The sequence below is a fragment of the Cupressus sempervirens genome, chromosome 9 (genome assembly GCF_028749045.1).
Source record: "Cupressus sempervirens isolate cs-2001-9-10 chromosome 9, ASM2874904v1, whole genome shotgun sequence".
Taxonomy (NCBI): domain Eukaryota; kingdom Viridiplantae; phylum Streptophyta; class Pinopsida; order Cupressales; family Cupressaceae; genus Cupressus; species Cupressus sempervirens.
The window spans coordinates 557,014,999-557,033,493 of NC_143126.1; the positions used below are offsets into that span (position 1 = coordinate 557,014,999).

At 36.1% G+C, this 18,495-nt stretch overlaps 1 protein-coding gene across 1 annotated transcript in view; it reads right to left on the reverse strand.

The window, feature by feature from the left end:
- The window catches only part of LOC149539865 (PH, RCC1 and FYVE domains-containing protein 1-like), a 177,957-nt gene that overhangs the window by 139,025 nt on the left and 20,437 nt on the right, over positions 1–18,495 (reverse strand). The window lies entirely within an intron of this gene.

The following is an 18,495-nucleotide window of genomic DNA, read 5'->3' on the forward strand; positions in this document are numbered from 1 at the left end:
AACATTAGAGCAAACACCTATCATGCAAAACTTCAACAATGTTCTAGCCCTTTAATTGTCAGCTTGCTGATATAAAATCAGATACCAATGCCTCCACCACTAATTAATATGTCCCTATAAATGCCCTTAAAAGTATTTAGATCTAAACTCAAACTAATGCAAAATATAAGTTGATGGGAAACTGGAAACTGCCCAAACTATCTTGGTACCATTGTAGCGATGGTACTATAGCAATGGCATTGTAGACAGAAACAACATTGGAGTGATGACACTGTATCAACAACAATGGTCACCTTCAAAAAGTCATCCAAACCCTTCTAGAATCATTGCCAAAATAGCTCTAACTTAATATCAAATATATTTCTTCAATCTTTCTTTGCAAATCTGGCCACAAGCCACAAACTTGGCACAATGAGAAGACTAAGTTGTTTCCTCCAATCGCTGCAACCCTTTGGAAAATCTTTCACCACCTCAGTTATGCGAATCAATCAAAGTGCCCACTCCCAATGACCAATGTAGCAAACAGCAGAAACCCTTGACTCCACAAATTATTAAGCAAAGGTGGCACTAGTAAGCACTTGATGATATGAACTTTATTCTTTTTCTTGAAGAAAGTTAATCATATTCTTTGGGTAGAACAATGTTAGCAATTGTACTAAGGCTTCTAAAAAGGATGTGGCAATTTGATCTTATTTCGTTCCAAGTTATTTTTTCAATCAAAGAAATCAATTTGACCAAGGTCAACAAAAAACATGTATAATGAATGAGAAAGAGAAGATGAGTTTGTCACCAATCAGCATCACAAAGACCATCTCAATGTCAATTGCCATCATATAAAGAAATCATGATGACCAACCACAAATATCTAGGAAGTTTGTCTCGGCACCTTAGGACCATGGGACCCTACTCTGTTCAAACCCAGGCTAGACCAGGCCAAATTTTGGTTAACCACACACAGATCCAATTCAAACCCACGCTAGACCAAGCTGAATTTTGGTGGACCCCGCACACCCAAGCGGAAAAGTGATTCCAAACACAATGTTTTTGCAATTATAATTATAATTTAACATTTGGAACCCTTGAAAGTATTTATAAAATAACTAGGGTTTTATTTCTCGTTTGGAGTGCAAATAAATTGTTTTCTCTTGAGGAAGAGCAATTAGGTGGTTAAGTAAAAGTTTGGCTGAGCAAGAGGGAGATGGAAGGTTGATTTGTGAAGCTTGATCAAGTGTTTGCGCTTCATTCCTACTCCTTTGCAAACTTCTATTGGATGAAAGAAGTAGGATTTTTTTTTGTTTTTATCTAAGATTTTTTAATATTTTCCCTTTCTCTTTAATTTTCCACAAGATCTACCTTTTTATCCATTCTCTTGTTTTTATATTGAATACGTATAATTTTTCTTGCCATGGGAACGACAATGGCATCTACCTCTTCCTCCATAGACAATAATGAACAACAAAGAATAGATCCAGATTTTGATTCTCCTTTGTAGAAGTATGTTGACATTCTAAAACCCTTTCCAAGCGATAGGCCATTTGGTAGGAAATATTGGCATTGTGATGTAGAATGGAATTGTTCATATCATCAAAGTGGCAAACCATTTGTGTGGATTCCATGGAAGAGGAGGCAAGAAATGCCCTAGAAAAAATATATATATGATAGAGCATGAAGAAGAAGAGAGAGAAGCACATGGCCAAAATATGCCTACACTTGTCCCATGCAAAAGAAAGGGACCTCTAGCAACTTCATTTCAAAATGAAAGTCAGGTCATTGACGACCAAGATATAGCAAGATGCATATATGCAAATGGATTTCTTTTCAATGTTGTTTGCTCCCCATACTAGAAGATGTTGAAAAGTGTCAATGAAGCTCCAACAGGATCTAAGGGACCAATTATGAGAAGATATGCAATAACATGTTGGAAAGAGGTCAGGAGGGTTAAGTATACTTTCGAGCCCATAAGGGATTCATGGGATGAGGCAGGGGTGTACATTGTTTCAGATGGTAGTATCCCTTCACCAATGTCATGGTAGTATCCCCTAAACAAGCAATGTTTTTGAAATCTGCAGATTGTTAAGGGCAAGTAAAAGATGGGCAATTTATTACTGATATTCTCATCTTTGTCTTTGAGACAGTGGGTCATAGAAATATTGTTCAAGTCATTACAAACAACGCAAAGAAATGTATAGTTGTTAGTTTGTTGGTTGAAAAGCAATATCAGCATATTATTGGAGAATTTCTGCAGTCCACTCAATCTTATGCTAAAATAGATTGAGAATAAAATTAGGATGGTGAACTTGAAGTGGCAATCTAATTTTAAAAAATAAAATCAGTATTTTATATTTTTTAAGTTTTATGATTTTGTTTTTTTAAGTTTGTCTCTATTTAATTGTATTTTTTTACTTTAATATGTATTACAAGTTGTTGAGACCCATTTTGCATCAAACTTTCTCATCTTCAAATGACTTGAGAAAGGGAAACTAGCACTTCGTAATATGGTGATCAACAATAATTGGTCTATACGAAAACAAAGCAACACTAAGAGAGCAACAAAAAATAACCAAAAAATATTGGATGACACATGGTGGGAACGTGTCGAGTGCTTCTTCGCTTTACCAATCCCATTATGGGCCTTCTTTGCTACATTGACATGGATAAGCCTTGCATTGGAGAGGTGTATGATGGAATCGAATAAATGCTTGCTAAGGAAGAAAATCATAAATGACAAAGGCAAGACCTTGAAAACTTCAAATAGATGCAAGCAAATGTTATAGAATGATGGAACAAGATGACCACTCCTCTACATCTTCTTGCCTATGCATTGACGCCAAAATATTGTAGCAAGTAATTTCTTTATAAGTTAGGATGGCTTTCACCATATAGAGATTTAGTAGTATTTGATTGGTACAAGACAACAATCCTTAGACTCTTTCTTGATGATAATATGTGAGATTTGAGTATAGAGTTCATAGAGTTTGTGAATGCAAGAGGTCTAAGCATTGGCGCTCTTAGCAACCAATTTAAGCAGGATGCTCATAGTTGTTGGTAAATCCATATCCAACAATTCCAAATGTTGTAGCCTCTCGCAATCAAAATTATATCACAAGTTTAATTTATAATTTAATTTATTTTGTCTTTAAGCTTGCCTATAATTCTATAACTTTAATATTTTAGTTTTAATTATTTACCGTTGTCTCAAAAGTTTGCACTTGTGCTTGGGGTATGACCCCCAAGCGACCATGTAAAACATGGAAACAACCTCCAAATGTGGGTTTTGCACTTTGAGGTTGAATATTCGGACAAGGTCGACTTCCTTACAATCAAGATGCACCTAAAATACTGCTTTTGAGGAAAAAGGAAGAAGAAATGCATGAAAATTAACGAGGTTGTTACCCCAAATTGAATTTTGGTCACTCTCCCTGCCTAACAATACACATAACATCAATAAAATCTCCTTACACAGACCCTGACTCTATATTACCCTCCAAGGAACCATATGCAGATCTAAACTAATACAATAATGCAAAGGAAATAACTTTCACAGTGCAACATTCATAAGCATATGACACAACATACAAACTAGAAGGGCAAAAAGGAAACACCCACCATCAAGCAAGAAACCTACAAAAGATAGTTGAATGGCAAGATAAGGCAAACAAAGAGGACTCTATTAATGTATGGTAAAATAAGAAATTACAATTGGGGAGCCTAATCTTCAAAAAGTACCAAAGAAGAACAATCCGAAAAATATCTACAAGATTGCCTTTTACAGAGTTGGCATAACTTTTCTTACAACCTTAGAGTTCAAACCCCAACCAAGTGGAGTTAAGCTTAAAGAAGGGAAAAGAAATAAATATCAAATTAAAATTGGATCTTTGTATGCAACTTGATCCCATGGAAGTGGCGGAAAAGAGTCAAACGAGTGCATCAAGTAGATGCAAGGAACAAATTATATCCCTCTAATTGATAAATGAGCATGAGATGCACTGGCGTCGTGAATACAGAGCCAAAGAAGTCACTCAGTATCATATAATCAATTTTGGCAATGTGTTGTAGCTACAAAAAGTCAAATCAAGCCATTGGAAAAGAAACATCAAAATGAAAAAACAAGTATTTACCGCTTGGCGCTATTACGTAAGATACTCTATGTTGCATCGGCTATCCATTGCGAAACACCAATAGAACACCTGTAAGAAGCACTACCACAAATAGTCGTGTCCAATAACATTAAAACATGTAGCCTATGACCCCATTGTCCCTTTGGCCACCTTCATTTAAAACTTTATCATTGTTTCACAAAAGGCAACAATGGACTCCATTGTCACTTCACAAAACAATGAAAACATGGGAAAACTTGTGTATCACACCCTGTGGCATGTTGGCAAAATGTTCAACGCTCCCCTTGGGATTCATGACAAGGGCTCCCCTCAGGATTCGTGACAAGGGCTTAATCACCTCCTATGTAATATAAGTTGAGTGGTTGTATCGGGCATTTACAGATCGGTCTTTTGGTGCAGCAACAAACCCACTCTAACAAGTATCAGAGCTTGGTCACAGGTTCGAATCCTCAGACCCTCGAGTAATGCTGAGGGGGAGATTGTTGGCAAAATATTCAGCGCTCCCCTCGAAATTCATGACAAGGGCTTAATTGCCTCCTGTGTACTATAAGTTGAGTGGTTGTATCGGGTATTAACAGATTGGTCTTTTGGTACAATGGCAACACCACTCTAACATGGCATTGGCCCATTAACTTCAACATTTTGATGCTGACCCCCAACAACTAGTTTGGATAAACACAAAAACACAAAAGAAACCAAGGTCCTCAATTGTCATGAAGATACATGGGCTAAAATTTGAGAAAACATAATAACATTGACCCACAATGTCTGACAATCCCACAATGTATGACAATCAAACTGATTGGATCCACGTGGAAAACACATTGGTTTCGCCATTTCGCAATTAATCATGACAATAAGGATGAGAAAAAACATGAAATGGAAAATGTTAAATATGACATTAGCAAGAAATTGGAATACATATTCTTTCATCCACTCAGTAAAGTGTGATAGGTTGTAATCAAGGTTACATGGGGATGGGGGTACTTGGGTACTTTAGGTAAGGGTATGAGTACGACAAAACTCACGTTTTAGAAAGAAGATTAACAACAAAATGAAATGAAATAATCCTAGAGAGCTTGCTATGAGAGGAAAAGCCTAAAGAATGAAAGAGAGAGGAAAAGAGAGATGGAGTCATAGGCTCATTAGAAAAACTACATAGTGAGTGTGTGTTATAAAGAATGAGAGAGGAACATCTCTTATATAGAGATGATAAAAGGAGTTATTTGGTAACTCCCATGTGCATAACAAGTACCATAATCCTCTTAAGGAGGAATAAATTGTTTTCCTTAATAAAGGAATTACAAAAATGACTTGTCCTCACACATGGACAAGAGGACTAAATATATAAGGGATACCTTGGTTTATCCCATTTAATAAATACAACCAAGGAAAGATTACTAATTCTAACAGTTATCCCACCTCTCGTTGTTCTACAAAATACTTTATATTGCATTGGCTAGTCATTGTTAAACACCCACAAAACACATGTAAGAAGAATTGTCACACATGGTCATGTCTAATAACATTAGAACATGTGGCCTACGGCCCCACCATCGCTTCGATTGCCTTCATAAAAACCTTTATTGTTGTTTCACAAAAGGCAAGAATGGACCCTACTATCACTTCATGAAACAACAAAAACATGGGAATATACGACGTGTATCCCACCCTATAGCATTGGGCCACTAACCTTCACCATTTCACACCTGACCCCCCGAGCAAGCTATTTGGATAAATGTGAAAATGCAAAAGAAACCAGGGTCGCCGATCATCATGAAGATACATGAGCTAAAATTTGAGAAAACATAGTGATGGCATTGGCCCACATTGCCAAACAATCGAACTAATTGGATCCACGTGGAAAAACTAGACTAGTCTTCCCATTTCACAATTAACCACGACGATAAGGAAGAGAAAAAACGTAAAATGGAAAAAGTTAAACATGACAATAGCAAGAAATTGGAGCACATATTCTTTAATTCACTCAGTAAAGCACAATAGGTTGCATGGGGATGGGGATACTAGGGTACTTTGGGTATGGATACAGGTATGAGTACGGGTACAACTACTTTTCAAAATAGGGGACAGGGTTACTTGATACATCATGTTTTTAATATAATTTAATATTTATAGAAAATCTTTAAAAATTGAGTAATAAAAATGATTTCTCAAAACAAGAACAATGGTAAAGTTTGCAGATGTAATGTATTGTTTCAAGTTTCAGATTTGCAATATGTATGTAATAATAATAGATGCTAAATGTTTATATGCATAACAGAGAAGGTAGACTTTAAACATGAACAAGATCATAAATCAAACAACAATGACATATTGCAAATGATAAACTGCTGACTTGAATAGTGATAAAGTTTAATATTAATCAGACATCGAAATTTCAAACTGATCATGTATTGAATTAAGCTTGATAAATAACAAGCTGATATGCAAACAAAAAACCATAATAAAAATCAGGAATAATAATCAAGATCCTTAGCTATGATGCTCTCCATTGAGTACTCGATACTTGGATACGTGTACCTAGTACTTAGGTGTGGGTATGCATCCTATGGGTGGGTATGCATCCCAGGGGTGTGGTACCCCTGCAGCCTTGGTTGCAATCAAAAAGACCAGAGAACTTTAGTTTATCTGCTAATAAAGCACTTAATGGTAATTTAGGTGTATTTAGTTTTTTAGTTAGTTTTTGGAAACATAGAAGCTTTCCATTTAGCCTTTTAGAAAGTTTCTATTTCGTCCTCTGTTATTCTCTATATAAGGAGACTACGTCTCCATTTTGTAATCACTCTTCTATCAATAATGAATTTTCATAACATGGGATTAAAGCTCAAATCATTTTGGTAACTTCTTATAAAAATCCAAAGCTTCAACACCCAGGATTTGTTTTCATAACTTTTTTTTCTTGATTTTTTTATGAAAAATCACTGTGAGGTGAGGATTTGTGAAGAATATTTTTTGGTTCGTCATGAAATTTTTATGGTGCATCATGAATTTTTTATGGTGCATCATGAATTTTTGGGGGCATCATTCAACAAAGATCGTGGATTTCAAACATGAGTATTATCTCCTATGCACGTGTGTCACTTTTGGTTTGTTTGTGCTTGCGAAGTTTTCTAAAGTCATTTTTATTTTTGCAAAAGAAGTTTGAATGCAGTATTTGCAAGGGTTTACTGTGCAAGGACAATACATTTCCCCATTTTTCTTTCGGACAAAGATTTTTTTGTATGTGTCATTTTCTCAAACGAATTTTCCCTACCCATCCCAACACGTTTCTTTGGTGACTTTCTACATTTTCTGGCCCATGCGGCAAAGGGTCTTACCATCGTTTTTTTTGTCTGGAGGTCATGAATTTTTGTGTGCAATAAATGGTGATACATTCTAGTTTTCTCTGTCTTTTTGCTCATTTCCACATATCATCAGGAGTTAACTGCCACAACAATTGTTTTTCTAAAGAATTTTTTTTTAATTTTTTCATGTGTTTGCGCAGCCCATGACTGGGGCTTGCCAAAAAAAATTGTGAAGACATTTTGATAAAATCAAAGGTTTTTGAAACCCACAACTAGGTTTCTTTTCCTGTAAGGGTTTTTTATTTTGACTGATTTTTGCAATAAAATCAAAGATTTCTTAGTTTTTGAGCAATGCCTCAAAGTTCATGTCGACTCTTTGCTGAACGTCTTTGATGAAAAAATCAAATTCTTTTGAAGTTTGAGTTTGCCCCATTTTTTGAGCATAGGAAAACAGGAGGGATGGTTTGGTGGACTAGCATCATGTTGGAGGGCGAGGGCAATTCGTGGCTCAACAACAGGAATTACAATATTTGGAAGCAAAGAATGCTACTGCTTTTTAAGTATTGATGCTTGGACCATTTTGTTCTAGGTAACTCTACTCGCCCTACAACTACAAACAAAGATCAAGAGATCAGAGCAAGTTTGATGAACATAATCGAATCCCAATTATGTTGCTAAAGTTATTTATCGCCAATGAGATGATTCCAAAAGCGCCACATGGCATGTTTTCTGCAGAGATTTGGGCACACTTGAAAAGTCTCCATAAAACATTGGATAAAAGCCAAGCTTTCTTTTTGAAGAGTATATCGTTTTTCCTTACGATGGATGAGAAGATGTCTCAGCAAGAGCATCTTATGAAGATCAAGGAAGAACATGATCAACCAGAGGTTATTGATAGCAAGATGGAAGAGGACATCATAGTGATTATGTTGAAGAGTCTACTACTGTCCTACTAACATCTTATTGAGATGCTCAGCATTACCTCCACCAATTTTGATTTTAAGTTTGATTACTTGTGGAATATACTATTACAGTTTAGTACCAGTGACGTGGTCATTGTGGAATAAACATTTACTACCATAGATAAAGGCAAAGGCATGCCCACTCAATAGAAAGGATAGCGCATATTTGAGGAGGTTCCTAGAAGAAGATCACTTGTCACAATTATGGGAAGTTTGGTCATATCCAGAGGTTGAGCAAACAGCAGATGGCTGATCAGAAGTCCAACTAGGGAGAGTCTTGATAGCTGGCTCATGTAGCGAAGTAGTCGGAGGAGAAGTCAGCGTTTTATGCGTTCATGGCCTAATGATTTGAAAGCTTTTTATCCTATCGAAGTAGTTAGCAAAATGACCATTAAGGGAGGGTAATAAAGTATTTAATGGTCATTTAGGCATATTATGTTGATCAGTTAGCTTTTAGATAACCTAGGAAATTTTCTATTAGCCTTTTCGAAAGTTTCTAATTTGTTCCCTATTATTCTATATATAAGGACACTACATTTTGTTGTGATTGTTGACTTGGTGGTCAGCACCTCCTTGGAGATTCGTTTTGTGAATCGGGTTAAATCTAGCATTTGTCTCCAGCATTAAAGGTTTGAGCTTTGGATGCAATGGCAAGTGGTATTAGAGCCTTGGGTCACAGATTCGAGTCTCCCTTCAGTGAGTGGTGAAGGCTTAGTCAATGCTAAGGGGGAGATTGTTGAGATTGTTGACTTGGTGGTCAGCACCTCCACGGAGGTTAGTGTCGCGGATCAAGTTAAATCTGGCATTTGTATCAAGCATTAAAAGCTTGAGCTTTTGGTGTAATTGCAAGTGCTTCTAACACATCCCCATTTCATAATCACTCTTTTATGAATAATGAGTTTTCTTAACATGTAAAATCCAAGCCTCCTTTTACACAAGCAAACTGAATACAAAGAAGATTCAAAGATGTGGGATATAAATGCAAAGCATACAAACATGGACGCTTCCACTTTTTAGCTTGCAGTTGTTGCATAGGTGGACTTGGACAGCAATAGTTTTATGGGTGTAGTTGATCACATTGGCCTTGGCTCTATCTGTGAGTCAACTAATGAAATTGAAGAAGAAAGTAATCATCCATTAGATGATTGAAACTTAGTATAAAGTTCCAATTACAATGATACTTGAACTTGATATTATCATTTTAATATTTTGATGTTGAAGCATATGATTCTATGATGGTATGATCATGATTCTATAGCCACAAGTTCATGGAGCTTTGTTGTTTCTATGATATTATGTGATATTATAATGTCCTCATTTTTGTGCCTTCCTAATCATCAATAATTTTCAGAGGCTGGCCTACTGTCCACGGTTCCTGTAGGTTAATGTGGTGACTAGGGACCCTTTGAGGGCAATTTGAGATTATTCAACTAACCCTTTGGGTGTCTATCTCAATACTCTCCATCTCAAATGCATAAGTTTATTTGTGGTTTGCCTTTATTTTTGGTTTGACAAAGAGGACAAGACCTATCGCCTTTGTTCCTTGGGGGAGGCAAAAGATGAGATATACTTTATTTTCCACTGCCCCACCTCCTGTAAGATCAGGGGTAGATTTTACTATTCAAAAAGTGTAGGTCTCTCTCTTCTTTTTTCAAAATTGATCAATGGTGTCTTGCAATGTACCTCCAAGAGGCCATGTGGCTCCAGGATTGCACCTTGCAACTTATGTTCTTGTCGAGACAATCCTCGTACTAGCTTATCACCTTCTTCACGTATGTGGCTTCAGCCCAAGGCACAAAGCAGTCGCTCAACCCTCCTACTTTTGGGCACACTAGGTCTATGAGGCCCTGCAAAGGTTACACTTGGCAGCACCATCTAACTTCCAACATTTCCCTAAAGCAGCCTGGGGCTCACTCTCACCCCAGACCATAGTAATGAGAATCGCATGAATCGGCGATTCAGCGATAAGATTCAAGGTGGGCGATTTTTTTGGAGTCGGGAACCACCACACCCGATATTTTTGGATGAATCGCTAGTATCGGCGATTCATCAAAAAAATCACATGAATCGGATGAAAAAATCGGCAAGAAATCGCCCACGGCCAGAAAAGTATGGAGTTGTAAATTTAAAAAAAATAACTTGTTTTTTTACTTTCTTTTTGACCTGTTCTCTTTGTTATAACCCTAAAGGGCCTTCTATTTGTTAAGCATGAGTAGAAGAGAGGAAAAGTGAGAGAGAAGAAAAGAAAAGAAAAGCCATAGGTTTCTAACCGGCAAGAAGGAAGAGCACCAAAGAGATCAGCAGTTCATTTGGGGAGGCCATCAATTGCATTAGGAGCATTAAGGAACCAATATCAACACTCCTCAACTCATTTGCAAGAGGTAAGTGCTCATTTTTTTTGCATGTTAGTGTATTATGCATTTTTTCTTAAATTTTTAATGTATTATGCATTTTTTGTTAAATTTTTATAGTTTTCAAGATTTTTAGTTTAAATCTTGAATGTTCTTTATTTTTACTAAGTTGCAAACTAGGGTTTGTCGTTTTGTAGCTTTTATTAGCTTCAAACTTTGATATTTTACATTAAAAAAATTATTGCAGAAGCCTTTGCTTTCATTTTTCGCAAATTCGCAATGGGTAAAAAAGATGAATGTTGGAAATATAACGAAGAGTTTCCTAGAAGAACAAAATATCAAACAAAATGTATGTTTTGTAAAGAAAAAATAACTTCTGGAGGTATTTATAGATTGAAATACCACATTGCTGCTATACCTGGACACGATGTTACAATTTGCACTCACCAAACTCTAGAGGCAAAACACACTTGCTTAATGGCATTAGAAAAAATTAAAAAAGACAAAACGAATAGGAAAATGCAACTTGAAGGGTTAAGGGGTATTGGCTCCCATGTTCCCGCATCCACATTTGCATTAGCATCAGCTTCTGCATCCGTAAGTTGTGTTGGAGAGGGTTCTTCTAGGCCTCCTTTTTATCCTAGTTCTTCTGCTTGTGCTAGTGCTAGTGCTAGTCAGTCACATACTAAGACAGAGTCCCACACCAACCTATTACAGCCTAAAGTGTGGAAAAACAAAATGGATAGTTACTTTGTGCCCCACACTACTCCTGGTTCCCAACCCACGCTTGAGGGCATGGGCTTGAACAAGGAGATTCATGATGCTGCCAAAAAGGAGATAAGCAAATTTTGGTACTTTTGCAACATTCCATTTATTGCAGCCAGGTAATTGATTCTTTTTTCTTTGTTTTCTTTAAAGTTAAAATTAAAAGTAAAAGTAAAACTTTAATTATATCTACTTGTTTTATAATTTGAGTCTTTGACATCTAAATTTTTATTTGTGACAGGGCTCCTTATTGGCAGACCATGATAGATGCAATTGTTATTTGTGATTCGGGGTTTAAAGCCCCAACTGAGGCTGAGTTGAGCGGATACCTCTTGGATGAGATGGTAGAGGACATGAGGGTTGAACTCGAGGAGAATCAAAAGGAGTGGATTGCAAAGGGTTGCACCATCATGACTGATGGTTGGACAGATAGGAGGACTAGAACACTCCTCAATTTTCTTGTATCCTGTGGAGGTGATTGATCATTCTACTTTCCTACATACATAATTGTAAATTTTGATTTGTTGAATGCTAATTTGTTGATGATCCATTTAATATTATAATTCGTTGTTTTGTTACTTGTAGGATATACCATGTTCATCAAATCCATTGATGCTTCCGCACATGTAAAAAATGCCACATACTTATGTGGGGCTATTGAGGAAATCATAGCAGAGGTGGGGGAACAAAATGTGATCCAGGTGGTGATGGATAATGCAGCAAGTTATGTTGCTGCAAGTAAACTTTTAACTTTTCAAGTTTTGAAAATAAATTTATTTGAATTTTGAAATTTGAATTTCTAATTGACTTAAAATTGTTGCAGGTAAACTTTTGATGGAGAGGCACACCACCATATTTTGGTCCCCTTGTGCAGCACACTGCATTGACCTCATGTTGGAGGAAATTGGCAAACTTGAGTTTGTCAAGTCATGTGTGGAAAGGGCAAAAAACATATGCAAGTTCATTTATAATCATTCATTTGTCCTTAGCACAATGAGGAAGTACACAAAAGGAAAGGAGTTAGCTCGCCCAGGTATCACGAGGTTTGCCTCGAATTTCATCACCCTGCAATCCTTGTTGACATTAAGAGATGAATTGAGCATGTTTGTTGGGCGGGAGTGGATTTCCTCTTCCTATGCTACGACCACTGCAGGGATAGATGTTGCAGATTGCATATTTGATGAGGATGGTTTTTGGAAACCTGCTAGAGAAATCCTTAAGGTAAATTTATTGCAATTTAACATTTAGTATTTTACTTTTACTTTAAGTTATATTATTTTATATTTAAGTTTTGACTCAAATTTTTTGTTTTACTTTATATGTAGGTCACTAAGCCCCTTGTAGCTTTGCTACGAACTGCTAATGGGGAGAAGCCCTCTATGGGCTACATTTATGAGGGCATGGATAGGGCCAAGGAGGCCATTAAAGCCCAATATGTAGGAGTGCAGGAGAGGTATGGCCCTATTTGGGACATCATCGATAGGAGATGGCAGAATCAGTTCCATCAACCCATCCATGCAGCACCTTACTATCTGAATCCGGCATTTCGTTTCCGTCTTGAGTTCAAGGCGGATGCGGAGGTTCTCACTGGCTTATACACAGTGATTCAGAGGTTGAGTAGCGATGAAGATAGCACTGTTGCGATTGTTGAGCTAGACCAGTTCAACAATAAAGAGGGGCCACTTTTCTCTGGCAGGATGGCCATAAATGCTCAGACAACACTACAGCCAAGTAAAAATTAAATAATATATTCAATGTTCATGAATCTAGATTCTAAACTTAAAGTTGATTATGTAATTTTAGAGTTAACTTGTAATTTGTAAATGGGACTAATTGTTTTTATTTTCCCTTATTTCAAATAGATGGTGGCAAATGTTTGGGGCCACAACCCCAAAACTTCAAAAAATTGCCATCCGTATTCTGAGTCAACCAAGCAGCGCTTCTAGATGTGAGCGCAGTTGGTCCATGTTTGAGCACATCCATTCAAAGAGGAGAAACAGGTTGACAGTGCAAAGGTTGAATGATCTTGTCTTTGTTCATTACAACCTCTGTCTTAGGATCAGACAGATTTTGGACACTGACTCCTCTCCAATCATTCCGGAGGAGATTGATCTAGAATCAGAGTGGCTCACAGAGGTTGTGGATCCAGTCTTCACTAAGGAAGACTGTGCGTGGGTTGACCAGGTGGATATAGAGGCTGAGGCAGCTAGAGCACATTCTTCAGGCATTGGTAGACGCACACGTGCATGCACAGACACAGGCCCTAGCGACGTTTGTGAGCCCATCTTACATGCGGAGATATGGCTCGTCAGTCCTCTAGGACCTACATTAAACGCCTTGCTACTAGGCAGACTGGATCCTCAGAGGCTGAGGCTGAGGCTGCAGCCGAGCTTGAGGATGATGTTGAGGATGATGATGACTATGAGCCTGAGGCTTGAGCTGGAGCCTTGTTTTTATATTTTGTTTACAGATATTGATACTAAATCATTGATAGACATATGTTTCAAACTTTCATGGATCTTCATCTTAGATTCTTATATACATTTATGATTTGATGTCTTATGGATCATCTTACATACATTCTATGATTTAAATCATTATGATCATTTGATTTCTATTTACTTCAGCTAGCCTACAATTTACATTTTAGATAACATAGTTACGTATGTGATGGATTTTATGTTCCAAACTTCCATGTTTATGTATGTTAAGTTTTAACTTCTATTTGATGATGTTATAGTGTGTGTAAGTTATATTCAATAAAGGGTGCATGAAATAAGTTTTAAATTGTTAAAATCTTTAAATTTAAAGGGTTTTTCCAAATTTGTCGATTCATCGCTGATTCATTGCCGATTCACGATTCGATTCGGCCTTACCGATTCCGATCCAATTCCGATTCACGTTACTTTGCCCCAGACCATATCCTTCTATTTCGAGCTACTACTTAGCTAGGACGGTTTAGTTATACCTTGTTTGTTTCTTTTGGATCCTTGCTGGGATCTTTCTAGTTTCACTCTTTTCCAAGCATCATTTGGTGGTCCTATTGTTGGTTGTTTCCTTCTTGTATATTTTGCAAACCCCTAAACCCTCTTTGTGGTCTCTTGTTGGACATCAATGAATTTATGTTATCTTATCTAGAGATTTGTGAGGCTCCATTTATATACACTTACTACTCTAGGTAAGTTATTTGAACGTCTCGATCCATCCTTAGCATGGTAAGCAATTTTGATAGTCAGTGGACACCACAGTTTTATTTTAAAAGTTGGCAGGATCAATTGTTGGTTTCATATTTGACATTTAATGGAGTTTGATGATTTAATTTTATTATTTAAAGTCAATTTAATATAATTAATTGAATCAAATATAGTTATGATTAAAGCGGATATAAGGTGTCATGTGTACATTTATTATATTAATGTCAAAGTATTTAATTATTATGTCAAATAGGGTCCCAACATATCGAAGCATAAGGATATTAAAATGACTTTATATTAATGAAGCGGTCACTTTATTATTATTTCCTATATGCTAATTAAATATTAAAAATGGGTAATGTAATATCCCCGTTTTTGGTCAGTCTGTGCAATTGATTGAGTTAGCTCATCATAGCAACCCTTGTGAGCTGACAGGATGTTTTGGGGTCTCAGTTGATTACTTACTATTTTTAGTAAGTCTATTAAGGGAAGTTGCTATTTTTAGCAGCATAGTGGATGCCTTGGCAGTTGGTTGTCTTTTTTATAAAAAAATAAAAATAAAAATATATATATTATTTATTTTTTATTTAAAAAAAAAAAATAACATGAGCTCTTATTTATTTATTTATTGAGTTGTGTTATTATAATAATGTTTATATTATTATAATAATGACTTAAAGAGATATTTCTAAAAAGCAAGTTGGAAAGTTTCCAAGTGTAGAGTTCTTTTGGGAAACTTTCACGTTTTCTGAAGTGGAATTTTATGGAAACTTTTGCCAACAAAAAGCTTATAAATAAGAGCTCTTTTCATTGGGAAAAAGCATGCTTGAATATATATTTGCTTTTGTTGCCTTTGTGGCTTTTTCTGAGATTCTGATTTTCAAATCCCTTGTTGAGGTATAAGGGTTTGATTCTAAGTTGTGCATTGATTCCACAGCTGAGGTATTGTGGATCAAGTTCTAAGTACTTTACCAATTCTCCTTACTATGTTCACTGTATCTAAGGAAAGCTTCATTCCGTGGTGTGATTTGAAGGAAGATTATTTGCTGGAGTTTATAATGGATCTGCTGTGAGACTTTTCAAAGAGTTCTGAGAATTGCATTGAAAGTTGGCTTGCAATTTGCTGCTGCTATACAGCATTTTGCTTATCTCCTACTGTTTTCCACTGTGTCTAAGGAGAGTGTTTTGCTGATAACAAGTGATATATTTGGAGAGGAATTAGTGATCCATTGCAACCCTGCGTTTCAATCTGGAGGTGTGATCTGCGGTGTTCTTGTTTCCCATTATCAACATTAGCAGTAGCAGCATTTCAATGACTGCAATATAGGGGCAGCATTTGGGAAACATCGTATGCCATCATAGAAGCTGGGAGAAGCATTTTTCTGGCCCAATGATCACGCAAAGAGAGCTGTGATCAGACTTTAATAGCCTGCAATCTGTCCATTAGGGGCTGCAACCAGATTTGTGGGCCTGCGATTTATAAAATAGGGCCCGCGTATGGGATTTTGTAGGTGTGTTTCACTGAGATCTGCAACTCCAAGATTTGCAAGTTGTTATTGTCGATGATTCTCTTACTGGATTATACAAACATATTGGTGTGTATATGGAAATAAATTAATTTAAAATGACTAGCTGATAGATTTTGTGAATGGTAAGAGAAATTGGAGTTTGTTGTTTTAGCACTATCGTGACTTAGCTACAAGATTTAATTTGTGTAAGGAATTGGAATGTAAATGATGGTTATCTGAAAATACATGAACAGTTTACTAATTGAGACAAGCAAACTTATATGTTATAACATGAGAAAGTTTCAACACATGACAGCCAAGTGTTTGACGAATTGTCAAACTATTAAATAGTGAAGAAAGTTGATGTTATTTGAAGCTATAACCAAGCAGGGTTATTACAGGTAATTAAATAGAGTTTTTGGAAACTTAATGAGAGAACTATGAAAGGAGATTTGAGGAAGTAATTTGATATACTTGGTTTACTTTATTTTTCTCTTAAGAAGTTTGGGAGCTTGGCTTTGAATACAAAAAATCTAACGAAAACTCTCAGAGTTTCTCAATGGTTTGGACAAAAGCTCAAATCCCTCTTAGAGGTGGATTCGTCCAGAATTCACGATTGTGCTCATTATTAAATTTCTAGAAGCTTCAACTGGAAATTTCTTTGGAGGATTTGATTAGAATTCAAGATAACTGCAGATTTGGTCAAGGCACAGCTACAGCATTCATTTGACATCATTTTCATGGTGTTTTGACAAGGGTTTATGGACAGAAATAATTCTATGTTGCTGGAGCTAGGGTTTCAAAACCCCATTTTTGTGATCATTGCAATTTTGAAAAAGGATTTGGCATATTTGGTAGTGTCTGGCATTGTTCAGGTATCATTTGGAGGTCCATTATATATCACAATTTCAGGAGTCATTTTCTGCCTATACCTGTCAGCCACTTCATAGTTGGTCACCATTTAAGGCAGTAGTGCTTTCCACTTGGTAATGGGCTTCTATTTATGCATCCATTTATGTGTCTAATCATTTTGATTAATTATAACCCTCATATCTGGAGGAACTTGTTTGCTGTTCTAGAAATATCAGACCCATATCAGAGCTAATATCATTATATTTTCCATTGTTAATCAAGGAGAAATCACAAATTCATGATTTGTTCCTTCATCATTTGTTTCCCATTTATTTTTTATCCTTTATATATATTTATGACTTGGGATTGAAAACAAATATCGAAATTCAAAACTCATAAATCAGAATTCAGACAGTTAGCATGACAAATGTTGGATGAACGTCAAACAGTCAAAACTAAATATTATGGTCAGAATTAACATGAGTTCTTACATATCTTAATCTTAATTCATGCTCATAGGCTATATGTATATGTATGTGGGTGTGTGTGGGTGTGTGTGTGTGTATAGGTATGTATGTATGTATGTATATAATTATATATGTGTGTGTGTGTGTGTATGTATATGTATATATCTATACATCTATATGTACATAGATGTATATGTATATGTACATCTGTGTGTGTGTGTGTTTTAGTCCTAAAGAACCCAAACCCCATTTGGAAACTTTGCTGTACTGCTGAATGGTACTTCGAACCCAAATTGGCAACTTAGTCAAATATCAATCAAAGAACCTGATAAACAGTATCATGATAAATAAGATGATATTCTTTTGTACAGTATCAGTGTCTAATACAAGCAGAATAAAGATGTAACTAACCAAGGACTCATCCCTTTTTGAAGTGGGAATAGATTTCCCTAACTACATCAGCATGTACCCATTCTCTGTAGTTGTAGGTAACTGTTAGCCTTTTTCCTGGTAAACAACCTTCCAATTCTTCCTATTCCTCCACTTGTTCATTCTTCCACTTGTGATTATTATGCATTTTAATATCTTCTAGTGGTGACTTGCATGTTTTATGCACCTTCCATTTGTGCTTTGTGTAGTTTGTGAATATTTCATGTAGCTTGCATGTATATTGAAACAACTTCTACTTGAGCATACCCTATGTACAGGTCTACATAATAAGAGCATTTCCTCTTATCGTTCTCATCACAGACTCGTGCTTTGTTGATAAGACTGATAACCATATTTTTTCGCATGTACTACTGGTGTGAGTGCTTTCCTACTAATATTTTTGTGTTTTTAAATGTTGTAAGTGTTTTAATCTCAGAATGTAGAATAACTATGGTATTAATTATAATTTATAAAGGGAAATCATTTGAAGTTAAATGGCATTTAGGATTGCATCTATATAAGGATGAATGGTAGTATGTCTTAT